This window comes from Lepisosteus platostomus, chromosome 7 (assembly GCF_059453375.1).
Source record: "Lepisosteus platostomus isolate fLepPlt1 chromosome 7, fLepPlt1.hap1, whole genome shotgun sequence".
Classification (NCBI taxonomy): domain Eukaryota; kingdom Metazoa; phylum Chordata; class Actinopteri; order Semionotiformes; family Lepisosteidae; genus Lepisosteus; species Lepisosteus platostomus.
This window is the reverse complement of record NC_142617.1, coordinates 17,343,951-17,370,989: the sequence shown is the minus strand read 5'-3', so window position 1 is coordinate 17,370,989 and position 27,039 is coordinate 17,343,951. Positions and strand designations below refer to the sequence as shown.

At 37.8% G+C, this 27,039-nt stretch overlaps 1 protein-coding gene across 3 annotated transcripts in view; it reads left to right on the top strand.

The window, feature by feature from the left end:
* The window catches only part of LOC148658414 (microtubule-associated tumor suppressor candidate 2-like), a 209,368-nt gene that overhangs the window by 29,642 nt on the left and 152,687 nt on the right, over nucleotides 1-27,039 (top strand). The window contains exon 3 of one of the 3 annotated variants that reach the window (XM_088639560.1): nucleotides 15,008-15,093. The exons of the other annotated variants lie outside the window; for them this stretch is intronic. The gene's annotated coding sequence lies outside the window, so the exon portion shown is untranslated. The remainder of the gene's footprint in view (nucleotides 1-15,007; nucleotides 15,094-27,039) is intronic. 3 annotated transcript variants of the gene reach the window in all.

Sequence of the window (27,039 nt, the reverse complement as noted above, 5' to 3'; positions counted from 1 at the left end):
TTTCTCTTTAGTTTTGTTAACAGTTACCGTAAGTTATATTTGATAAATGTCTAGTTTAAGTATTCAAGTTTTGAATAAAAAACTAAGTATAATTATTGTGTATGCTTCATTTTGTAAATTTTACAGCATAGTAAGGTTCTGAATACTTTTTCAAGGTACTGGAGCTCTTAAAACTAGTGAAATATAGTGTGCTGCCACCCTGCTATCAAATTGTTTTCCAGAAAACTAATAGCCTTCCATAGTTCTGGTGGCAAAGTAAATAAAAAATCTCTCTTGTAGAAAACATCAAGCAAATATGAACATAAATCTACCATAAAAAGTTCTAGAATACTGTACTTCACCTTAGTAATCAGTAATTACTAGTAGGGTAGTTCATTGTTTAAAGTGGCTCTTGCCATTGTCTTGCTGTGGTACAAAATCAAAATACAAACTTATCTCTTTATTTAGATATAAAGAAGTTTCTTGTAGTATTTTTACTCTTCTAATTGAGTATTATATTTACTAGTACTGAATATTAGCATTAGAACTGTATTTCTGTACTGCAATATGCCATGAAACATATTATATACAGTAGGTCATACTGTCTATATGTGGTGGCCCAATGTCTTGTAAAGTGATTTTACATTCACTTTTATTTGAATTTACCTGTAAGTTAGAGGTACATTCTATCACAACCTGTGAGTTGTTACAGAATATTGAATCTGTGTTGCGTTTGTGACTGACTACAATTACGTATTTATTTTGCTTTTGTTTATTTGAAGCTGTCTAATAAGAAATTTCTGGAAGTGTGAAGTGTGATTTTTTTAGTACAATACTTTACATTAAATACAGTATTGCAAAACTAAAAGTAGTGCAGTTGGCAAAAAAACAGTGTGAGATTTGTGATAAATGACATGCTCTGTGGTTAGATTATAAAAGGCTCTTGCTGAACATGCAGTTCTGTTTTTGTTCTTTCTACAAATAATGAGTGGTGATGACATACTCATTTTCCTTTTTCTCCTTATGTTACTCCCTAAAGTTCCATATGCAAATACGTGCATTTGAAAGGAACCACGAAACAGATCAGAGGTCAAAAACTCAGTTTCATCAAACAAATCTTTCTTCAGGTCCTGGGAGCAGCCAGATTACTGTTTTTTTAAATCTCTCTCCCGGCTTGTTGTGCTGCAAGATCTCTTGAATCTGGCAGTGAAGGGTCAATTTTCTTTTCAACTAGATTGTTGAATTTCCATAACTCAGCCTTCCTTGGAGACCAAGTTCTTTAATTACTAACTGCTAACAATGAAGTTTGTCTTTATCCAGAGTTTCTGGATGAAACATTTTAAATCTTCTTAAACCCCCTGTGCAAATGAAGTAGACTATTTCATTGGAAATATTAGAAACATGGCTGTTAAAAACATTTAATGCATTTTTAATTAACTTTTTCTTGGTAATAATATTAGCTAGCTTTACTCAAACTTTACACTTCCATGATTGAAGATATGACTATGACCTGACCTGTTAAACCATGTGATTTTCTTTCATTGGTATAGAATTCTTGACCAGAAAGAGATTATTTTCATCTTTCTACTATGTACAGTATCTTCTAGGTGTCTCAGGGGCCATGTCTTCTGACGGCCTGTAGCAGGCATTACAATTTTTTACATTTAATTTGTTTCTTTAAACAGCTATTGTCATAGACACCGTTCTTTGGCTTGTTGCCTATTTGTCTAATTAAGAAGAATGTTTCTTTCTCAAAGCTAAAGGCAGCTGTGAAAATGGAGGGGGAGGAAAGTGAAAGACTGTTGATGGTGTCAAAACCTGATATGCTACTGAGAATTTGTTTTGGACGTAAGGCAGCTCTGCATGCAAATTATGGCTCCAGAACTCATAACACATTCATCATCTAAAGGAACTGTATGGGCATTTTCCTTCGTAACTCTGGGAATTCACAAAATAATATTTATCCAGAAAAAAGTAGTAAGCAATAGCAAGCCTATGCACAGGAACTCAGTGTTTTATAGTTTTGATATATTTTTGCTATTTCTAATTTAAATTATGCTAACAATAAATATCTGTTTGTCTACCTTAGGAAACTAATGAATCAGCTACAAAGAAACAGTGCCATGTGGGAGCCAAGTAGAAGAGATCTTGCCAACAATAAAAGCCTGGTACATTGTACTACTGAATCAGTAGATATTAATGCTTAAAGGGCTCAATTACAACAGTTGGTGTAGTATTAAACATTTTTGCTTATCTGTCAAGTTTCCCAAATGTTACTAAATGGGATAGGTGGATGCTGAATGACTCTCCTTTATTTGTAACGGTTTACTGTGTATAAAATGTGTGTATTATTAAATGTTTGAGAAAATGTCCCCACAAAAAGCAGAATTCCTGAAAGTAATACTTCAATAAACTGAGTGGCATCCTATTTTCCTATTCCTTCTATCCTATTTTAAAATCCTATTTTTAAATCTTAAACTTCCAAAATTGTTTCAGGCCTGCTTTGATTCCAAATGATGTTTCATTTAGCTGGAATTTAGTAAAGAATAGAAGAAGAAGCCAGTTATATAAGAACCTGGTGAGTGCCTGCTACAGTGTTTTTAGACGGTATGCTGTTACATTAAGGGTGTTTTTAAATCTACTTAAGTAACCAGATAGCAGACTTTTTAAATTCTTTTGCCAACTGATTCCTAGATACAAAATGTAGATTTGAAATGTAGGGTGCTCTGCACGTTGAAACGAACAAATTCACTTGAAGAACTGAGTTCTGAGATTTTTGTTTCTCAGGTCTGATTTCTGAAATCTTTAAACTGAAGTATGGAGGTGCATTGTCAAAGGCTGATGCTTGTGCTAATGTCCTCTTCTGTCTGGTTGATAAAGATGCTTTAGTTCTATTATACATGCAGATGATAGCAGCAATTATTATTACTATTAGAGTGTCACAAACTGTCTTGGCCAAAAGTCAGCTAACGAGTAGTACACCGTTAACATTTTGGAATTCCAAATTATTTTATTTATGCACTCATACAGTTTGGAATTGCCAACATGTTAAGACTCAAGTTTTCAGAATTGGCTTCTGTACTGTACATAGAGTACCAGGATTTGATTTTTTGGTGTCTATTTCTATTTTGTTTTCCTGAAACAATTAGTGCCAGTTGAAGGAATGGTTTGTCTCTTCATATACCACTGCAAGTCACAGGAGTCACTTTTTATTTAACTAAGGGTCCAGCCAGACTAACCTTAACCTGGTGATGCTCAGCCCGTTGCGTCCTGCCTCTTGGAAAACCAGGTTACAGTTGACTAGTGACAAGGCCCAAGCTCAGACCTGCAATGTTTTCTGTGATTCAGACAAGCTTCGCTCTGAATAAGAGCACTTATTGGTTGAGTCTCTTGAGATCTTTGTGATACCTGTTTGTGCTAAAACAATGGTATTTGGAGATGTGAATTAACTGACATGGCTTTGACAAAATTGTTAAATAAATTTTAGGTCTAGGAAGGTGTCCGAGTGTGTATTTTGCCTTGTGAACTGTCTTACCTCTCTATTGTGGGGTGTACTGTACTGTATGTGCTTGTTCTGATTGATTTTAGCCAGAATACACAAATATTAGTGCCCCCCCCCCCACACACATACACTTTGTGGGGTGTTTGTAGGTGCTTTCAATGGTGCATTTGTGCTTATGGAAGTGTCTCAAATGTCACTCAAAAATGGTTCTGTATCGTGTTGTTACCATTAGAGATCGTTTCACTGGAGAAGACCCCCTTTCCAGTGAAGGTTTGCATAGAAGACCTTCTAAATAGAAGGGAAAGGCTTGGACTGATCTGCTCCTGGAACTGCCTGCTGTGTAAAGTGCCACCTTGTTTGAGTGCTCAAAGTACAGTGTTAGGCTGGTGTAATGAGATTTCAGTTGTAAATCTGTTGTGCTTGGCCGTTTAAATGTTTTATTGTGCCTGTCCAAATAATCTTCTAAATGTCATTGGTGTAGTGGCATATATCTTTGGAAGTGAATAAAATGTCTTTTAAGGACCTTCTAAATGAAAGAACAAATGCATCCTCTTTACCCAGAGATATGAAAAGAAACTGTCAAACACTTTGCTGATTTGTCTGAGGCAGATCCCTCTCCTGCCTGCTTCTAAGGTTGTCACAGCATGACATTTACATTTTCATGTGAAATACAGGTGTACATGTGAAAATGGGTTTAGATATCCTGTTTTATTTTTACTGGTGTATAGTATTTTCTGTTTTTTCTTGGTCCCATTTTTACAGCCACAGGTCCAATTCTTTTGCCTTTTTCCAGCGAAGGAGTGTGACGTGTATTGTCACTTCAAGTTGTCAGTAAAGTTGTATTTAAACTCCTTAAATGTCACCAAAACCAGTGGTGACAGCAGTCATCGGTAGTGAAATCATTTTACAGACCAGTTTCATGTGTGGTGAGGGTTATCATTTTTTATGTTCTTTCTTCCTCCACAGAGAGAGGGGGCAATGCTGGCTAAAGGCCCCTAAAACTACCTGAACCCAGAAAGTCTGCCATCACAGCCTCACGTGCTACAGTGTAATTGCTGTATTTACAAGTTTACAGTAAACAAATATTGAATAAAGAATAAAAGCTGTGATGAGCTGCAAAATGTGTAGCCCAGTTCTGTATAAGGCAGAGTTAATAATACAGAAGTTGGAAAAAGTCATGTGCTTTCCATTTGCAGAAAAAAGAAAATAAATGTATACTTAACAACTTAAATTTTGTCCAAAGTAAAAGCCAGAGCCTATAAGACTGGAAAATGTACAGTATACTGTACATTTTATGTAGTACTGTCATGTAGTCATAACAGAAGCTGTGGTTCAGTTCCCAATTCGTATTGGAAAATACGAATTATTATTATGCTATTACTGCATAATAAAAGTTTAAGTGACATCAGAGCCTGGGTACAATATAGAAACGCATTTCTTTATTTATTTTTTGACAGTATATATTTTGGATTCTGGTCGCAAGTGACCAAAAACAATGCAGTTTTTATTATTTTTAATAACAGTCTTACATGGTGGTTTATTCAGTAGTTTAAAGGAACAAGTAATAGGTTTTTTCCATGCTGAACAGAGAAGAAAGAAAACACAACTTTTCAGTTGTAGAGCCTTCATCGGGTGTGAAGAAGGAGATGAAGAAGAACACCCGAAGAAGGCTCCACAGCCAAAATGTTGTTTCCTTTCTTCTCTTTTCAGCATGGAATAAACCTATCACTTGTTCCTTTGTAGCCTACGCATGCTGACACAGCTACTCACCTGAACTATTCAATATTTTATGCTGGGAAAGTCTAATTTACACTTGGACAACATCTTGTACTCACACCTAGATGACTTCTGTTCTCCCAGCAAAGTTTTAAAGCTGTGTCCTAAGTATACAGTACTTACAAAATATGAATGTAATTCAGACCTCAGATTCTTTCCAAATGGTGAGGAATCATTTTTGATCAATGAAAGTTGATTGAGCCAGTAAATCTTTTGCATTCCCCAATGCAATTTCATTGCTCACAACATTGCTTCCAATTTTAAAAGAGAATTGAAGTTTCTAAGAAATGCACGTTTATCTCAGCACATGAAAAATCATACCAGTGCACATTAGATTGATTTGTGCTTAAACAAAATAGTATTGCATTTAAACAAGATACTTTTTGCATTTATACTAAAAACCATTGCGTTAAAACATGATAATTTTTTTGTGAACAATACTGTTATTGTTGTTCAATCATTGCAGCTGTAAGCACAAACCCTCAAAAGTTTAAGACTATTCTTACATCAAATACAATGAATTTGAATTTGGGATTACACATCAAAATGCAGGAAAAGTGTCATTTGAAGGGAGAAGGAACTGTATTTCTGTGTTTGCACAGATATGAATGTAAAGAGATAGAGGAATGCCAAACAAAAAGAAAAACAATTCCAAGATGGCACACAACCCGTTATACAGTTTGTACATTGTTGGATTTTGGTTTCTATTATTACCAACAATAACAGTAACATTAAGCCAACAGTATGTACTGTAAAGAATATGTCTTACTGCCAAGTCATCATAAATGTATTTTGCTCATTGTTTTAAGAGTAGGCAAAATCTATTTACAGTACATTTTTCTGCACTTTCACATTAAGCATAACATACAATTGGAAAGCTGTGTCATTTCTACTTCTTATAGAAATGGCTCTTAACCAAGGAATGCTCACCAACATGGTGTACTACTTCATGTATATAAAAGACAGTCAATGTGCTCCAGTAGATGAATTCTTTTGCACAAAGGGGAGTGTGATGATGTTCTTCTGGTGTTAAAGTAAATGCTAGTTTGTATGGAACAATATTATTGCATCTATATTGCAAGATAGTAGCATAAAAAATAGTTCAAGTAGGTAGCTGCGTCAGCATGAGTAGGCTGCAAAGGAACAAGTATAAGCTTATTCCAAGCTGAAAAGAGAAGAAAAGAAACACAACGTTTCAGCTGTGGAGCATTCTGAGAAGGAGAGGGAAGTCAGCAGCTGATATACAGTAGGAGAGTGTAAAGGAGCAGGGGGGAAGCAGACTGGGCACTTACTGTAGATGGTGTGAAGTCGAGAGAGGTGAAGACAGGTGTGAAGTTGAAACCTGCAAATGAATATAGAAGATTAGAAGGAAACGAGTCTGTTGTTGAGAGAATGATGAAGGTGTGATCCTAGTTTCAGCATAATTTTGGTTTCGGATGTTTTTCTACAATAGGAGCGAGAACACAGATGTGGAAATCATTGTGATAATGGCTGTTTGCGGTGAAATGAGAAACAGTTTTAGCTTGGAGAAATCTATGATCCTCACAGCCCTAACATGTTCTCTGAAGAGGTCTCCCAGTCTCCTTCCTTTTTCCCCAATGTTCAATAGATAGCTGGTCATTTTCTGCAACAGATGCAGTAAATAAGGTTGCTGGAAGTACAAGATGTCATCTGAGTGATCTGGAATTGTCTTCAGGGGCCTTGAATGAGTGTTATATTTGTAGGTGATTCAGCTCAGCTCAGCATAGCTCAGTTCTGTTGCAGGGGAAAGTGCCTGGTGTGGATGATTGCTGGGGCCGGTCAAGGGAGCTGTGAACTAGAAGACTACGCAGAATAGGTGGTCAGCAATATGAGATGATGGGGTGGTCAGAGAAAAGGGTACCGATGGAGGGATCACCCTGTAAGATGGGAAAGTGGAATGCGGTTGTGAGGCCAGATGGTGCTGATTGAGTTGATGATCCCAGGGCTGTTTTTGGCTTGGGGGAGGGCCCTGTTCATAAAATGGGTGGGGTATCCTTTGTTGATGGAAAAAAGTGCATTTTGAGTGTGTTTGGAGTGAAATGAGCTGTACAGGAGATAGCTGTGTGAATCTGTGGGTTTGTAATAGACAGAAATGGAAAGTCATAGGTGGTTTATGTCTAGAAACGGAAGAGTAGTGGAAGATATAATAACTGTATTTTTGAGGGACACAGTAATTGGCCTGTAGAGGTCAGGGACAAAGCCGGTTTTGGAAGCAAAGAAGCATTCTTCTACCCAGCTGACAAAAATATTGGCATAGCTGGGTCCCATCCTGGTGCCCATGGCAACTCCACTAACCTGATAAAAAAGGTTATTAAATGAGAACGCAATCAGGTTGAGGAGACGTACAAGAGTGTGGTGGGTGGAAGAAAAATCTGTTTATCTTTTTCCCTGGGTCTGTCTGCTTGTATGACAGAAAAGTAAGTAGAGCATCTTGAACTGGTTGAAAAGTGAACAACACTGGACTAACATCATAGTTGTCTCCCTGAGAGAAAAATAAAAGACTCACTTTCTTGAAAAAAGGTCAGACAAGAAATTCATTTTGTTTGAAAAAGTCTTCAGTAAATTGTAAATGCCACCAGCATGTAACACAATTTGATTAATCACAGTAAAGATTCTATTATGGATTTCTGTAGCCATGAGACAAACGTACGCTTGGTTTTTGCCATGAAGAGACTTAGGATTTTCTCGTGGAGAAGCTTTGTTACAAGTAGTTTTGTAGCAGAATTGCTATATGGATGTTCAAGCATAATTGTGTACTTACAAAATCATTTTGTAATGTTTAATATTAACTGAAACACTGCAGAATAGTAAGGCAAAAAGCAGGATAGAACAAGACTCCTTAATATTGCAGTTGTGAGCCATTTTAGGTTTTATGAACTGCAGACTCATCTTCAATTTAAGACAAAAATAAATAATGTAGCCTACACTTTAATTAGAATGTAATTTGATCTTATCTGTTTTTCTATCTTCAAATAAAGTAATAAAGATGGAATAACCAGCAATAATCCTTATCCAATACTGAAACATCTATTCAGTGGGAACCTTTTACTTCTGAACTGTCGGACATGAGTCCTGTAAACTGTCCTCTGTTTGTGAATCTGTCTTGGTTTCATCTGAAGGACAGGATTGTACCATTTTTAAATGTTTATTGGAATGAGGTGCCTGTTAAAAAATAAAGCCTTGTTTTATTCCCCATTGTAAGACTGAATAGTAATTGGTGCAATTTGATTATACAGTAGCAGCTTCCATCACAATTTTTTTATTGTTTACTCTATATACAGGTTTGATTTCAAAGGAGCTGCTACTTGCCGTTTACTTTATGTCACAAATGCTTCCTTCTCCTGTCTTGATGTGTAATTCAAAACTGCATCATCAAAGTCTTACTACAAAGTGCTTTCTTCCCTTTAGCTCAGGGGTACACAGCAAAGCCAAGCACTTTTGAAATCATTTAAAATCGCACTAGTCTCACTCTTGGGGGCTGTTTGTGATGAGACAAGAGAAAATTCCCTTTGGTTTTATTGGTGCTTCTCTACCTCTTTTTTTTATATATAAGCACTGGGTAGAATCCAGACCAGCTTCTAATAATTTGGGGCTGTTATAAATGCTTTACAAATGTCCAACTTTTCAGTACTTCGTCACATTGTTTCTAGAAGATTACAAATTGACGCACCTGTATTTCCCCCTCCTGGGTCCGTTTGGCCAAGTAGTGGTAATTCTCTTGTTCTTTGCCTATTTAAGCAGATACAGCTTTTTGTGTTTGGGAGGATGAGACATTTGACACTTTTTCAATTGTTGATTAGCTTCAAGAGCTGGGTGTGTCCGCAAGTTCGCATTTTAGAACAAATCTATACTGGCACTTCTGGCACTTTCATCTTTGGATTCAGATATTTAAAACCGTTTCCTGGAGAAAATTACGTCTGTCCCAGCAATCATTGGGAAATGGTAGAAATTGTGGCTAATGATGACTTTTTGTTTTCTGGTAGTTTATTTTCATTTTACCCATTTAAAATTCACTATCAGTCACTATAGAGCTACTGTAGCAGGCCAGTGCTTGATTGCAGAGGGGAAATTGGATCACAGTGTACTGCTTTTGGTGGTGTTGGAAAGTCTACAACATTTTGTGGGCCACATTGTGTGCTCCTAGCTAACCAGCTAACCCAGATTTTAAAGGCTTCATTCATTTTACTTGGTGTGAAACTGGTTTTGTTGCATGACATGGAAGAACCATTAGTCTGAGATCCTGCCTACTACATTTGTTTATATTTTATATTTTTTTCAACTCATATTTCTGAGTTGAAACACTTAAAATGGTCAAATATAGCTTATGGGTAAGTTATTTAGTAAAGTATAGAATCCAAAAGAATGATTAATGGCAAATCATCTGTAAGAAGGAATGTAGAGGATAATTTATTCTTCCGCTCCTTACAAGGATTCAAAATTGTGTATGAAGATAGGACACAAATGTTGTCATACAGCTATACTGTAGCTTCTTCAAAAGCTGGTATCCCAGAATGCCACTGCAGTATTTCAAGACCATATAAATACAGAGTTTAATTGAAATGGGAAATCTGTTTTTCAAGGGAACTATCAGGTTATTAACATAGCAATTTAATAAGTGTCCAATTTAATAAAATACAGAGAACTGCAGAACGTGACTGCTATATGTTTGCAAAATGCTAAGTACAGTATGTATTCTTCAATGTACAGTCAATCTTTTTTGAGATTGCAAAGGATGATTTTACGGTACATACTATTTTTTGCTACGACATTAAAATATTCTAAACATTTACAATGGTCAACAGTAAAATAAATTACCATTTAGATGAGCACATTTATTGGGTTTTTCAATGTCTGCATCTGAGAGATTTCTGAAGGAGCCCCTTTTCTGCAATTTGCCACTGCAGGAGAACAAACAATGGAAGCCAGTAATGAGCTGTGCCTGCTGGCAATATTGAGTGCTTTAAATCCCTATGTGACCCCTAAGTACAGAGTTTCCTAATCTGGATCATAAAAATCCCTCTTCCTTCAAACTGTTTTCATGTTGGATGTAGAAGATGCTTCTCCCTAGCCTTCAGTATTGAGAAGAAGGTACTGTACTGTAGATGTGGCTTCTATACATTTTGTATAATAGGTGCTACCATTTTTGATACCTGTCTTTTTTTCAGTGATCGCAATAAAGCAATAGCTTCTGCATTAGATTTGACAGTTTAATTATATCTATTTCCAATGCAACCTTAAAAGATCATCATGAAATCCATTTACATTTATATTGGTCTTGGTATCACAAAAGTTTTATGTGCTATGCTCCTTTTCTTTTTGTGGAAAGAACGGAAAGAAATGATCATTTTAATGAACAGTTTTTTAAAACAAAATTTAAGAGAAAGCAGTAGATAATTGATTTATGTCTCAGTAGTTCTTTTTCTGTTTTCAAATGTTGTCATGTTTTTCTCAGTGGTCCTTACAGTGTATCAGTATACAACGGTACTGTATATCCAGCTTTACCTATTATAAAATATTAAGAATACTGGCTTGTGCCCTGTTCTGGTACATATTTTACTGAAGTTAAAACAAAACAGTGTCCATACTGGAGCCACAGTGGGTCTAATATCATCCTGCTTTTTGTAACACCTTCTGGTTGGGACACTGGTCAATTCTAGTGATTGCTTCCTCAGCAGTGTAAGTGCCCACTTACTGTACAGTATACTCTACAGCCGAGTGCACTGCAGGAAATGGGGCAAGGCTGAGTCTAAAGGCTTACCCACTATGCTACACTATGCTAGTTCATGCTGCAAAAAATGAACTATTTTTTTAGAAAAAACTATATTTAATAAAAATATGAAGAAATACTTGCCAATTTCCTTTTTGCCTTAAGCATAAGAAGTGGCAGGAGCACAAGATTTTAATTGGTTTCTGCCTCTACTTCCTGGGAGGTGAACCCCTTTTTACATGACAATGCCCACAGTCGCAGAGACTCATGTATGACGGCTGTAATGCTCTACAGTACCTTAATTACTGTCGTGAGAGTAAGTTGTCCTTAGCAATGCTGAAGATTCATTTACATTTTTTTTTTACCTGAGATTAATTAATAATGTTTGACAAGACAGAGTGTATCACTTAGATTAAAGTGATTGCCAGATATATTTTTGACTTGTCCAAATGAGAGTAACTGTTTCAGTTTAAAATTATGTTCAGCACTAGTCCAAAAACCCATACTTGAATATACAACTTGGGACACTGGGGAACCATGGCCACTTTTACATTAGTGGATTCTCAGGAAATGGACACACAAACTACAAAGAGGTATGAAACAGTGCTTGTTTGCCACCAACAATGCCACTTTAACTCCCTCGTCCCACTTCAGTTGACTTACTGCCCAAATAGGTCAGTTGATGATGCCACATCTTTAGTGATACATACAGTACTGCCCTAGAACATTCGGATGACAGTTTGGGCACCTATGTAAGGATATGTGTTTATAGATTACTGCTTGGCCTTTAACACAAGTGTTCCTGCCGAACTTGTCCCAAAACTCAGGGATCCTGGCTTTCGCAACTCTACCTGCAACTAGATACTGGATATCCTGAAGGGCAAACCTCTTCTCTATAGTGATCCTAAACACTGGAGCTCCCCAAGGCTGCTTTCTCAGTCCTTTCTCAGTCCTAGGCTGTACTCATTGTTCACGTTCAACTGCTGCCACTTACAGCAGCAACCACATTATTATGTTTGCAGTTGACACCGATTATCAGGGTGATCAGCGACAACGATGAGTCTGCATACAGAAGTGAGGCGGAGCATCTTACAAGATGGTGCCTTGACAATAATCTGGCCCTGAATATCAACAAGCCAAAAGAACTCATTCTGGACTAAAGGAGACCCAGAGGGAGTCACACCCCAATCAGCATTGATGGCACAGAAGTGAAAACTATCAGCCGTTTCAGGTTCCTTGGTCTGCAGATCTCCGCTGTCTTGGCTTGGACTCGCAACACTGTAGCCTTTCTGAAAAAGGCACAACAGCGCCTGCACTTTCTGCAGTGCTTAAAGAAATGCAGTATGGGGAAGCAGCTACTCATGAACCTTTACCTCAGCACTATAGAAAGTGTCCTCACTACTTGTATCAATGTGAGTTACAGCAATACCATCATACATGGCAAAGACGCACTACAAGGGATTGTGGCAATGGCTTAGAGGATTTTAGGATGTGTTTTACAGTACCATCAATCGATGAGATTCACAACATCCACTAACACAATAAAGCCCAGTTCATCATACAGGATCCCAACCATCCCATCAAATTGTTCTTCCCTCTGTGCTCTGGTACCACTAGGGTTAAGAACAGCTTCTACCCTTATGCAGTATGGATCCTTAAAAGCTACTGTAACTGCAATGCCTCAGACTCAATGCACGTCTGCACTATGCACATTTTGCAGCGTCTATCGTGTTTCTTTTCAGTACTGCATATTTATTGTTCTGTTGTCATTTATTATGTTTGGAATGTGCTGTCTACATTGTATGGTGCTGTCTGCTATACTGTGTATGCCCGAGAGATCAACCTGGATAAGAATTCCAATGTACATGTACATTACATGGCAATAAACTCTACTACTCTCCCTGTGTGTTGCAAAGTTCAAGGGTTCTTCTGTTTGATACAGTATGTTCAGTGGAAAAAGCATTCTGTATACAGTATACAGTATGACTTGACGGTGTTGCATTATATATAGTATCTAATAAGCAAGAAAAACACACTTCTGTACATTCTGAGTCAAAATGGAGTTTAGATGGGACAGTGTGAGAGGGACAACCAACCTTAACACTTGGTGAAGTAAAAAGTGCAACAGTATGGTGAAATCAGTATTGGAACCTTGTAGCCTCATCTTGTCAGATCTCAGAAGCCAAGAAATGCTGAACTAAGTACTGGGATGGGGACTTCAACGGAAAACCAGGTGGCTGCTTGTTGGTGGAACAGTCAGCAAAGTCTCGAAAACTTCTAAACCCTGAACATCAGTACAGTGCTTGGGGACGCTGTACTGTATGTGGGGTCGTCCTTCACGAAATGTTAAACACAGCAGTGTTCTAACTAAATTTCATTCTGGGTTTGTACAGTCTACCCTTCTTAAAGTTCTCCTGATCTCCACTGATTTTTTCTTACTTCTCGGCTGCTGTGTGTCACTCAGATAGGTGCTGCACATCTGTAATGGACAATCTGGGTCCCCTTCTATATGTTAATGCTAAAATAATATTCATATAAATAATAATAGGTCAATAATCACAAATAAATAATAGTATAAATTACTGTTATTATTAAACTCCTGATTTTCTGGTATTCATTTATTTGCATACTTCTCAGATCACACTTGCAGTAGCCCCTTGACTCATTCTGCTTATAGGTCCAGTAGCTTTGTCCTCCTCGTATTAGTATGTTAATACTAATAATGAACAGAATCATGCTAAGAAGTAATCATAAAGATTGCTAAGATCACACAAAATGTACATTTCTTTTTTGTGTGGAAGAAACATAGGTTTACCTGTGGCATATGAAGACATTTAAGAAGCACGATAATTCTGAAACTGAATTCTGAATAAAGTATTCCCTTTTATTTATATGTAATGAAGAAATCAAGAGTTGCTATCAATTAAAAACCTGCCATTCCAATTTTTAGCCACACGTGCCAGCTCCTGATCTCCAGAGCCCAGATGAATGCCAAATCTGTGAAACTAAAGTTTCATTCCCTGGTTAAAGTAGATATTTTTGAGAGAAATCCAGGAGAGGAGTTTTCTAACTAGCTCATTCTACACAATGGGATTGTTAGAATAACTTTTTTTTTAATCTTTACAAGCTACATCATAGAATATCACTGTGAATAACTGTAATTGAAATGCCATGATATACATTCATCTCCATACACTGAGAGATTATCCTTGGCAACCAATGTGAAGAATATGAAGAATTCAGAAGTTCTGCATCATAAAGTTACTTTCATTTCAGCTTTGCTGAATTCTGTGGTAAAAAGGATATGTTCTGAAAAAGCGCCTTCTCTGTTATCTATTCAATAAATAAGATTTATTTATGCATTTAGCGTTTTGCATTGTACATGGAAGTTAATGCTGTTGGAGCCTTGAGACGTTGCTAGAGATAATACTATAACAATTGTTGGCTAAACCAGAAAAATAAGAAATAAAATGTATTGATCTTTCAATCATTGTATAATTATTTTATGTTGCCATTCAAATGGATATCTAACTGATGTGCAATGCCTGCATTTTGTTTATAACTTAAACCACCTCCCTAGTGGATCATCAGTTAACGCATTACCCCTTCCAGTTCATTCTGTCTGAACTTGCTGCATTAATAATTCCTTATTATACTGACAAGGCAGGCTGCTTATTATTTTGTAATGGGAGATTGATGAAAATCAGATCAGTACTCTAACAGTAATATTAACGCAACAATGTTGTACTTAACAATACACAGTGAACAAATGAATTTTAGCTGAGGTTTAGTGGTGAGCAAGCTACATTTTAAAGATTTGTAGTTTCATTTAGGAAAATCATTTTGTGAAGAATTGCGCTTTGAAAATTTGTAAAACATACAGTGGCGCCGCTGGGAAATGTATATGTTTTAGAATATCATATCATTAGGCACTGCCAGCTGTAGTGCTCAATAAAGAATGTGCCAGAGCTCGAGGGTAGCTGTGAATCACTATGTCTGAAGTTCAGTTTCTTTGTCCTTAGTGCTGTTGAACTGTTGGATTGCACACCACATGGTTGAGCTGGAACACATCTCAAGAGCCTCATGAAGCATACAGTGAGGTCATCTGGTGAGTTACACTGAACATTTCATAGTGAAGTGTAAACATATAACACAGTCCTGTCATACCAGTGATAAACAGACTATAAATAGTCTTCTCCAGTTTGGTAACAGCCACAGGAATTTCAGCCCACACAGTGATTGAAAATTCAAAATACACCAGCAATTTGGGGATTTCACATGTCTATTTGCTTCAGTAAACAAAGGCACTTCTCATCTTAACATTAACAAACATGCTAATTTGAAGTATTATTGATTTCAATGGTTTCTGACCGTAAATGAAATATACTGTACAGTAAAATATAAGATATCCTTACCTTCGGGTATGGATTTATTTCAGAGTGCAGGAGCCTTCAAAAATCTCTCATTATCTCAGCACAGAACTCAGCTGAAAACAAATACTTTCTTTTTGCCAGGTCATCAGATACCATGTTTTAATTAATAAGATACTCTTCTCTGTTTTGTTGTTGGTTTTCAAGGCACTGCTCAAACCTACAGTATAGTAATGTTCACTCTCTCACATTTCTAACTCATGCTTAGAAATGATCTCATGTGCACCTTGTTGTAGTGTACCAGTTTGAAAGGCCGATGAGCTAGAAAATATTTTTTTTCTATTTGATTTTCTTGCTTTTCATTCCTAATTAATTCATTTTTCTTTGAAAGTTAACTAGTTTATTAACCATGTCAAAGGCCAAGGTTTTCCTTGTTTCACCACAGAAGGACATTTTAAAGAATTGGTACACCTGTGGCACTCCTTTTCTGGACACTCCACTCAAAGCGCTTTACAGGTAATGGGGACTTCCCTCCACCACCACCAATGTGCAGCATCCACCTGGATGATGCGACGGCAGCCATAGTGCGCCAGAACGCTCACCACACATCAGATATCAGTGGGGAGGAGAGCAGAGTAATGTAGCCAATTCATAGAGGGGGATTATTAGGAGGCCATGATTGGTAAGGGCCAACGGGAAATTTGGCCAGGACGCCGGGGTTACACCCCTACTCTTTTCGAGAAACGCCCTGGGATTTTTAATGACCACAGAGAGTCAGGACCTCGGTTTTACGTCTCATCCGAAGGACGGCGCCTGTTAACAGTATAGTGTCCCCGTCACTATACTGGGGCATTAGGACCCACATGGACCGCAGGGTGAGTGCCCCCTGCTGGCCCCACTAACACCTCTTCCAGCAGCAACCTTATTGTTGTCTTTTACCTGTACTTTAATTTTCACTTTAACATTGTATATTGGCTTCTGAGCATCCCTGCCTCTTAAAGCATTTTAGAATATAGATTAAATCCTGTATCCCAGAAATTCTTGTTTCAAGTGTGGAATGTGTAGAGTTACAGTATCTGTGACTCTTTTTCCCCATGGGGTGGTGCACATGAGTCAGTGCTAGGGAGGTCTGAGTCTGCCTGGGTGCCCTTAGTTCTCCACCCTAAACGAGGCCATGCTGGGAACCCATTTTAATGCTGTCAACAAGAGTTGTACAGTATCTGTTCTCCGTCTGAAGTTGAATCTTCTTTAGAGATTGTGGTGATTGGATGACAGAAAGTGGCAGATGGCACTGCTTTCCCTCTTTGTTCATACAAGGATCTTAGTAGTGAGCCTTGATCATACAGTATAAAGTAAACTTTTTGAAAAAAGCTTTTTATCTCTTTTACCTACAGATCACCCTAGAATGACTGCATTCCGTTGATGGTTCAGGAAGTTGTAATATTCTTATATTATGTTCTGAAACTTGTACTTGAGACAAGCTGAACATCCTGCATTTTAACCGAGTTTAGGGATGATGAGCATTTACTGTAAGAAATCCAGTTCAAGTGAACCAATTTTTTAAAGTTATTTTTCTTGCAGTAAGCTTTCTTAAATATGTACTGTAGCTTCAAACATGAAGAATGTTTTTTGCACTTGAAAAATGCAACATAGCACTAGGTGAATCTTTACTGTGACAGTTGTATTTGTATGTTCCTTCTTTTTGCCGTTGGCAGAAACTGTGGTAAACAGCAATTCATATTACAAAAATGTTTTTTGTTCAAATGCAGAACAGATATTTTAAAGACCAATAAAGGCTCATTAGTGATGTCTTCCATGGTTTTCAAAATATCCCCAGAAAAATAATATAAAAGGAAAAACAGGATCTTAACAAAACTGGTAATTGCAGTATGGCTCTTACAAGATCTGTGGCATTTAATTAGTATCACAAAACCTTCTTTTTCTTAAGTGGTAAACGAGAGCCAGAAGGTTAAGCTAGTGCTTTAGAGTCTCACTGATGATATATTGCGTGCTTGAGGTATGTTTACATTTTTTGGGTTCACAATTTCTCTGCTGTGTTTTTCTGCTAGAACAGGGTCATGTGTCTTTAAATAGCACCAGATTGGCAAGAAACATCAGATCAGTATAAAGTAATTTCCTTGTGGGGAAAAAAGACAAGAGGCTTAAGGGCAGTCTTGGAATGTATTTAATAAGATACTTCCTTTTGTTTCTATGTTCAAAGTATCTTTATATTGGGAAACAATACACACATTTTTCGAGTGTATTTCTCAGAAATGTTTTTGTTAAATGTTAAAATACCCGCTATGGTCTGTGTCTTTCAGAATTTTTAGAAAGATTTACATTGTCTGCAGTAAGTCAATACTTTGTTGTTTCATGACATTACCACCTCATCTGTGAAATATAGAGCATCTGTAGCTCCTTTCCTTTGTCACACTTTAACCTTTCTTTTACTTTGGTAAAGGCTTATCTTGCTCTCATCTGTCCATAGAACTTTGTTCAGAGCTTTCCCTGGTGACCTTTGACTTTTAAGCAAATTGTGAAACCTGGGGGACCCAGTGCCAAGGCTTGTGCCCAGACTTGGATTGACCTACCTGAAGTGCATTAATTAGATTATTTTATTGGGGATAAGGGGGTAGGGGGCATGTTGGCAGGCTAACTTTATTAGCAAAACATTTGCAGCCTTAAACCTCTGTAGGAGCATCCAAGAGCCATGTATGTAGATAAACTATTTTACAGCAAACTAATTTATTTTAGACTTCTGCCTAAAAATGTACCACTTGCAAAGAACTTTATTTATACAATATATACAGTGCAGTACAGAAGAACTTAAGCAACCCAAATATACAGTATACTGTATGTGTGTGTCATGCACCTTTCTTACAGTTCTGTACTGTACAGTAGTTTGCCACCACCTGTCTGCCAATAAGAACACTTGTCTCTCTTTGCAGTTTATATTAAAGTGATTTTAGGGTAGTCATTATTTTGGAGAGATCTCTTTACATGACGTGGGTTTGTCTTTGATTTGATAGAATGTGGCTCTGCAATACTTAAGTGGCAAGCATTAAAACTAAAAAAAAAAGTGTATTTGTTTTTCTTTCCAACAAGGCAACAATGATGGAGTACAAAGGCTGTCTTTAAACCTGGGTTAACCTATTGTAGGCTTGACAAAGCATCTAACTAACACAAAGCTGCTCTGGAGTATTTTGTCACTTCTAGTAAAAACCCATGAACTGGTATGTTCCACTGGTGCTTTAACAAAAGTGCCAGTTATTAGTTGTCCTTGCTCTTTGTGTAATGATTCACTTACATTAGATTAACAGCGTTCTGTTTGCTCACAAGGAAGGTTTGGCTCCAAAAGCCATATCAACTGCCTTTTATGCTTATTAGTTTTCTTTAAATGGCAGTTGTTGTGCAAAACTTCAAGTGGATAGTGTAGGTTTAAAGGGTATTTTTGTAGCTGTGACAGGCTATTTTCACTACTCCTCTAAGGTTAAACAGTCGTAATTCCTTGATCTTTTCTGCTACATTCTTTGCTTCAGTGAGAAGTGAATCGAACAAAAGAGCATGATCTCATGCCTTCTAAACCAGGATCAAGGAAAGGCTATGATTCTAAAATCCTCATTAATTTCAAAAGGGAGCAATAATTTACTACTGCATTGCAATAAAACCAGCTTTATGCACAGTGCTTAAAGTAGTTGTTCATTGAAATTACAATTCCTTCAGTGTTTTCACACTTTTATTTTGTGACTTGTTTGCTCAGTGTGCCTACCAAGGAATGATGTCAGAATTGTGGCTGTCTGCCACAATTCAAATGGGAAATGGCATTATGACCTTCAGGTTGTTATTGGCCTTCCAGTCTTGGTAGACTGGAGAGTGTACTAGTATCTTCTAATGACTTTTCAGTGCTTTTCAGTGTCATTTCATTACAGGAGAAGGCACATTTTGCAACAAATTAAACGTTCAGTGCTCAGGGTTCTTGAAAAAGTTAGAGATGAGACAAGATTAATGAATTTAAGATTTACTTCTTTGCATTTTAGAAACGTATGAAGGGAGTTTCTTTGCCCTAGATCATTACCTACAATTTCATTTTGATTTAGAAATTATTTCAAAGCTAAAAGGTTATTTTCTCTCTACTCACCACTTACTCAGTTCCATCTTTTAGGTAGCACGAAAATGTTCTGGCGTAATTGGTCTCTTCCAGGTTTACTACTGTAAATGTGTACTTTAGATTTTTACAGTAGGTAAGGAAGCCTGCATTTAAATTTTTTTATTAGCCTTTAAGCCCGGGGGCTCATTTTTCTCTTGCAGTGATGCTAGCAATGGCAGACCTGGCCAGTTGCTAGTTTGGGGGGAGAGATTGCAAGCTAGTTTTGCTGTAGTGGGAATTAGCTGACACAGGCAAATGTGCCAATACTGTTCTCCACAGTCGCTGCTTTCTGTTTCCCTTTCACAATTCACAGTTCAGCCTCTTGGCAACAAAGGGATTGTCTTCTTCAGCCTGATTCCTGGCTTGTGTTCAGTTTTCTTGCAGTGTAAAAAGTGTCATTTCTGACAAACTTGACACAAACTTTTTTGAATAAAAAAAACACTTTGACCATTTTTTAGATTTGCAAAGTTCTTTGCACTTGGGAGCACTGTTTCAAGCAGGTTAATTATTCATGGTCTTGTTTCTACAAGGCTGTTAAAAGTGTTATTATTGCTATTTCTGTGGAACACTTGGGGACCAGCCCTTTGTTCATAGTTTCTCCGTCCTTTTTGGCCTTTTTAACAATTACTGGATACAGGAATGTCAGAATCATATTCAAAATCTATTATAATAAAACAGCTTTAGTTTCATTCCTTGTTCAAGTGATGAATTTGAATATTTTCTCTAGTACTTATAATAAATCTTATAATTGATTCCAATTAGAACAAGCTTTACTGAAAAGTAATATGCACAGGGTAATAAAATGGGTCTTAGTAATTGCAGTTATCTGTCAACAAAATTAGCCTGCTTGTGCATTCTCTTTTAGTAGAAACAAAAACTTCACATGTATTATATTGTGAAATTATGGGAAAAGACAATAGCAATTTAATAAATGTATAAGTAGAAAAATATACATTAAAATAACAATTGCACAGGTGAGTTATTTCTAAGTTGTTTTATAGATTTACAGGTTACTGAATAACTCCTGGTCTGGCTTTATCTTTAAAATAGTTTTTCACCTTCTGAAAATCCTTTCCACTGAAAACTTCATTGTCAAGTTTGGTCCAAAACAACAACCTTTCGAAATTTTCATGTCAGGACTAGTGTCTTGCAAAAGAATTAATCTCTTTCCAGTGATGTTCCTCATTTGTTGAATTACAAATTATTTAAACACATTTTAAATTTTTTTTTTAATCACAACTTGAATGTTCAAACCAAAAAAGTTTGTAGGTGAAAGAAGTTAAATGTTTGCAAAACCTGCAAAGAAAACCGAAAACTAAAATACAGTATGTTGAGAATAAATATTCACAACCTAGATGAAACTGTAACGAAAGCATTCTTTCCGGACCCTATGCAGATGACACAATCCGGGGATGAGTGAGGAAAACACAGGGGAAAAAAGCATGCGGGAGTCGGGAATGAAAAGAGGGGGTGTGTCCATGGTGCGCAGGTGTTCAGGGGGGTGAGTCCGGGGCAAACAATCCAAAACAGAGTCCAGTGGGAAATCCAAGAGGAAGACAACAAGTCCAAAGCTGGGCGGTCCATCCAAGACGAGGACAAACAGGATTAAAAACTGGAGTGGGATCCGGTGGAGGGTTCGGGGGAAAAAAGAGGGAACGGGACCAGAGACTCAGATCCCGGATTCGCTTGGTATGGGAAACAATGCAGAGTCCGGAACAGAGTGAGTGCCTGGTTTTTAAGGTGGGCTGGAAGGAGGCTGGAACAGTGGGCAGGTGCACAAAATCTAGTCCGAAGTGAAAGAGCCGGCGCGCCCTCAAGGCGGAGGGACTACAATCATGACAGAAACACTTTGAATTTAGGCCATGACCAGCGGCCATGTTTGCTGTTGTACTTTAATGCTTCGCTGAAAACACCATGTGGGCTTTGAGATACTTTTGCCACTGTGCCATATAGGCAAGCTTTAGCTTTATACAGTAGGTCGGAGTCACATAGGATATTATTGACTTTGGACATTTTCTCCCATCTGGGCCATTGAATTCTCAAAGTGGTCATGGGGGGAGGGGGTCAGGTTGGAGGGACATCCTGATCCAGGCAGTGTCTGGGTAGTACAATACACCTTCCATTCTTAAAGACCTTAACCATGTGCAAAAGGATATTGAAATATCCAAAGGAACCCTTTATAAAAATTGAAATCCTTTGAAATGCTTTAGCCCTAAGTGGTTTTATTCTTTGTCACCAACTGACCATGACAACAATTCTCATCACAATGAAATTGCCGCTGCCACTTGCTGAATCCTGGGCTCCAAATCTAATGAATATAACAAAAAATGAACGTTTCACCATTTATGAAGAGTTAAATATTTTATTTTTTACTTGCTTTTCCGTAGACATCAAAGTGAAAAACACAAAGTAGTATATATGTAGACAGAAAAGCATGTACAGACCTTTTGATTTTGCCTAGCACCCACACTCATTCTATAATTCCTAATAAAGCCTTGATGTTCCCCCTTGTCTTGCATAAAATACCTCTGATTTTTTTTATTGCTTTGAGAGATGATGCAAACGCTTTGAATCAGAACAACCTTTTCTAGTCAAAATTTGCCTCAGAAATATCCTGAAAAATATTTGCAATGAAAAAGGTATCAAATGATTGAAACATTAAACATGGGCCTGTACTTCAAATTTGAATGTTAAAGAGAGTTCCTTTGGGGGTTCAGTCTCCTTCCATCTTTCATGAAATTAAGGGTAATTTATGTGAGCCCAAAATCGTATATATTTTTGGTTGCGCATGTCCCTTAAGGCATTTCTCTGACTTTGAAAAGCAGTAACTCTGCTCCCTCTGAGAGCTGCGTTTCAATACTGAGGTGGCAGTTGTTATGGTGACAACTTGGGTTGTAATTCAGTAGCAATTATGGTACGAGAATACCAGTTTACATTTCTACAGTAGCTGGTGTCAAAGGCTCTTGTTAGCAGTTTTGTTCTGTCCTGCAGGTATATTGATCTGCTCTTTTGTATTATTTCTCGTGTGTGAGCAGAACCACCTGTTTATGCATTCATTGAATGAATGAGGTTAACATGTTTAGAACAGGGGTCTAAAGATTTAATATGTAACCACATACATATCTAAAGACCCACTTTACTTCTATTAGTGTAAGAGGAACCAAAATCATAAAATCATTCCTTTACTGCAATAATACTTGCTAAATTGACCAATAACTTCCAGGTTATTGGTCCTCTAAGATACTCACTGATTTTCTACACCTGTTTACAAAGACTGACAGTGTTCTATCCAATCAAGGTTCTAAGTGCTCACATATGGATAAAGAAGTGCCTCTTCTCAGTTTATTCAAACTTCTTTGTAGTCCCACTTGAGTCATCTGGTTTGTTTTTTATGGTTCATTCTGAAGAAGACTACCAGATTGACTGTCAGCACCTTTGAGGATATTGAATACTTAATAATTATCTCTGTTTAAGACTAAAATGGTTCAGTTCCTTTAGCCTGTCAGTGTAGGACATAGAATGTTGTTCTTCTCTGGACTAGTTCCAGAGCAGCAATATACAGTATAGTATTTTTATAACATGGTGATTACGTTTGTATGCCCTAAACTAAATGAAGCCTTACTAGTGCATTATTAACATTTCTTTTACCAACAGTGAATTTCATGACATTTGGTTCACTTTTTTATTTGCTACTTCACATGGTCTAGAACATTTAAATTACGTTTCAACATAAACACTGAAGTCTTCTTCATAAGTGGGTTCGTCAGTTTCACTGTTTGTCATTTTATATAGTGTTTTACTGCTTCCATGCAAAATCCTGAACTTGTATGTGTTCATAATCATCTGCCTGTCATGAATTTTATCTAAATATTTTTAACTTAAATTTATCGCTTCTACAATGTTTGCTTATCCTGTAAATTTTGTATCATCTACATTCTTGCCTAGTTTATTATCTACACCACAGTCTAGATCATTAATATACTGTAAATGAAGAACAGCAGTGATTCTTATGCAATTCCTTGTGATACACGACTAATTATATCATTCACCCCTTATCAGTGTTGACAGATTAACATTTGTGGTAATTCACCTTTTGTGGCTGCTGGAAGGATTCCTAAGAAAACCACTGATTCAGTCCTCTATTTTGTTCCCAGATTTTTGGACTCCTCCTGGCTACTTTAACCTGCCTCACGCTCATCTCCCTACTCAGTATTGGGTTGAACGTCTTGTGAGACACTTCAGAGCCTTTTGCTATCTTGACCGCTTCCTGGTTTTTCTAGACTTCTGGTTTGCTTTCTTTACTTCGGTTTTGAATCTTGTTTTTGAATTGGTCTTTTGGATAGGTTTCCTGGTTCCTGATAGGTTTTTTGGACTTGATACATTTTGACTACGGATCGTGGCTTCCTGGTTTTTGGCTTCTTGTTTTCTCGTCTCCCACATGGGGTTCATCTTTTGTCTTTTGCTTAAAGTGTAACTGTTAGGAACCTGTCCACTGTATGAATAATATCGTAGCTCCAGGAAAAAAAAACAAACTGCTGTCATCTTGTGGTCCCTGGTGCATATTTTTGATGCCATGTTATAGAGAGTGGACTGTTCATCAACGGCCACCTTTCTTTTTTGCTCTCTTGCTAGTCCTGGTTGTAATTGAGACAAGTGCTTTGACATTATGAAGTAGTGATGGAGGTGCCCTGTGAGTGTCTGTCCTGATCTCCCATGTCTGATTCCACATCATGGAGAAGATATTTTGGGTGTCTTGAGGTGTGTTTCCTTTTACCAGCTTGGCCCAGGTTCCTTCAGTCACTTTGTCCATGTTGGTTTGTTTCAGGCCCTTGAAGCCTTTTGAATGCCTTTAGTTCCTCCACGAGTACATGAAGGTTTTTGACCAGAATTTGGACTTTGTGGCAGTTGCCACAGATGTAGTCTCTTGGGGATCCTCCACTGTCTGCACTGTTTTAACAATCAAGAGACTTTCTGTAAGTAAGAATTCCATTGTACCAGTACATGTACCGGTTACATATGGCAATAAGTTCAAGGAGTCACAGTTTGTCACATGTGATCCAAATCACAGGTTTAAACACCTTTTTTTCCCCAAGTATGAATGTATGGTATTCCTGATGCAGAAGCATTTTTATTTTGGAGATGAGAAACGGCTGTGCCTGTGTACAGCTGTTAATCCTATAAGCCTTCCTGGCTACAATTATCACCTTTTCTGCTCTTCCTGCAACACTTTGACTTGAAAAGTAGTCACTAACAGTCATCAGTTTGTCTGGCCTGTATTCGTACCTGTATTCGTATGCATTGTTGGAAGCAAAGAGTAAATTTATCACTGCATCTGATGAATTATTACCGAAGTATAAAATGTTATGTGAGGTATAGAAAATGGTTGGTATATAGCTCCTGAGACACTATGAAATGCTTTGTATAGCATTTCCTTTGTGCTGATGCTGTGTTCCGAGCAAACAGTAGTGCAGCCCAGAAATATGAATGTCTTATGCTGTATGTACTGTAGCATTGGAGAAGCTTTTGTTGTGGTAATTGGCATTTATCTCAAGTAGAAAATACAGAAGCAGCTTTCAGCTGGGTTTTTCTTGTATTTGCCATTTAAAACCAAAGTGCCCATCAAACAAATTTCCGAGTCCTCTAACTTGAGAATCAAAGATTGAGAATTTAAATAATGGTTTTCGGTGCCCCGCTAGGCAAGGGCCCTGGGGAAAACCTTCTTCTGACAGATAACAGCGCTGTGCATTTTTCCAGTCTTATAAAGCATGTTAAAATCTGTAGAATATAGACAAGACCTATGTACAGGATATCCTGCTGAAATTCAATAATGGCTGTGCACTGGAAGAATGATTTATCTACTCATACAGCTATCCTCATTTATCTCTTTCTCTGTAAACTGTTTTGCTGTCCATTATACTATTTCTTTGTCTTTGATTTGGAGGCCTTGAGTTTCATATTTGCTGCACCTGGCTTGCTTATGAGGTAAGCATAGGGCTGTCAGGATGTGTCCTCCGATTTAACACCAAATCCAATTAGCCTTTCACCTTTGCTGAGGAGGAAATGAAGATCTCAGGTGCTCTTGTTCAGAAGAGGTCTCATCTCATGATTATTAGGGAAATATACCAGATTCCCATCTTTAGAAATGCATGAGGCAAAACAGCTTTGCAGGCAGACCTCTGATCCTGGCTTTGGGGTATTACCTCATCTGTGATAGTCTGATGTGCACTGATACAGTTCCCAGGGCAGAGCCAAGGGCTGTGTACACCACCTGCAGTTTGGGTTGATTGAGTCACTTCCAATAGCTGTACCTCATCTGAACCCAGATGTGATGTTATTTTATGAAACATTAAATTTGAAAGGTAATGATTAAAAAAAAGAATTAAAGTCCAGACAATTTACTAGTTCAATCCACTTAAAATAGAATATTTTAATATTTGGTGTTTTTGCTTCTTATATCTGAAGAAGGCAGGGGGATAATACTATTCCTACTGCATAGTTCTTATGAAAAAGGTTTCCCTTGGATCACTTAAAACTTAGTGGTGCATGCCTTCAACGAATATGGACAAAGACGTCATTTATTCTCATTTGCTGAGCTACCCTCATTTCTAGCTACAAGAAGTTAGCTGGTGGAGTGGAAACTATTGCTTTTGAGTTTTGTGGTGTGGCTCACAGGTCATGTCTCCTGTTCATGCCCTGGCTTTGCCTGCTCTTTGGTAGCTGTTGGTCTGCTATGTTGTGCTATGTCTCGGTCTATATATTATATTCCACAGCCATTGGTAGAATGTATCCTACCTTCGGTTGCCCAAATGCCATCCCTCACTTCTCCATGTACAGTAAGCACAGATGAGCACATTCGAAGACTGGCATACAGTCCCAAGTGTGCGCCAAACATTCAGAGAGACATTCAATCAAAGGAAAGACAATCTAACAAATATAAAGAAGTAGACGGTGAGCATACAGTTTCAGACTGTTCATAGTTTTGCAGTAAAAATCGTGTCGTTTGCAAGAGATGTACACTGTAGTATAACCTGTCATTCTGTATGCCTCATAATCAACAGTGGCAGCATTTGACTTGGTAGTTCACAGAACCGTGGTTACATGAAACACCTTAAGCATTAAATGTGCCCATAAGTACAAGATTTCATTAAAGTATTTTAAGATGCATTGTGTTAAGAGAATAATTAAGATTTAATTTAACTTATGGGTTTATTACAAGTAATTGTGACAGTCACAGTTCCGCGCGGGGTCGTGCCCCCCACCGCCCGTTCCGGCCCCCACACCTGGGGCGCAAATCCAGGTCTCCGGTGTAACGCAACAGGGCACCAACCGCGTGAGCTAAAGGAGACCTCCCTCAGCCCAGGCAGCTGAGGACCTTGCTACGCGCAGTGAGGGCGCTGATGTCACCACACTAGCTCTGCTACACCCTCCCCTGCTGAACTTCGGCTCGGCGAAGGACACTCCACACTCCCACCCGGGTCACCGCACCAATGTGACATTCACGGTTCCGCAATGGGTCATAGTTCAGTAGTTACTGGAT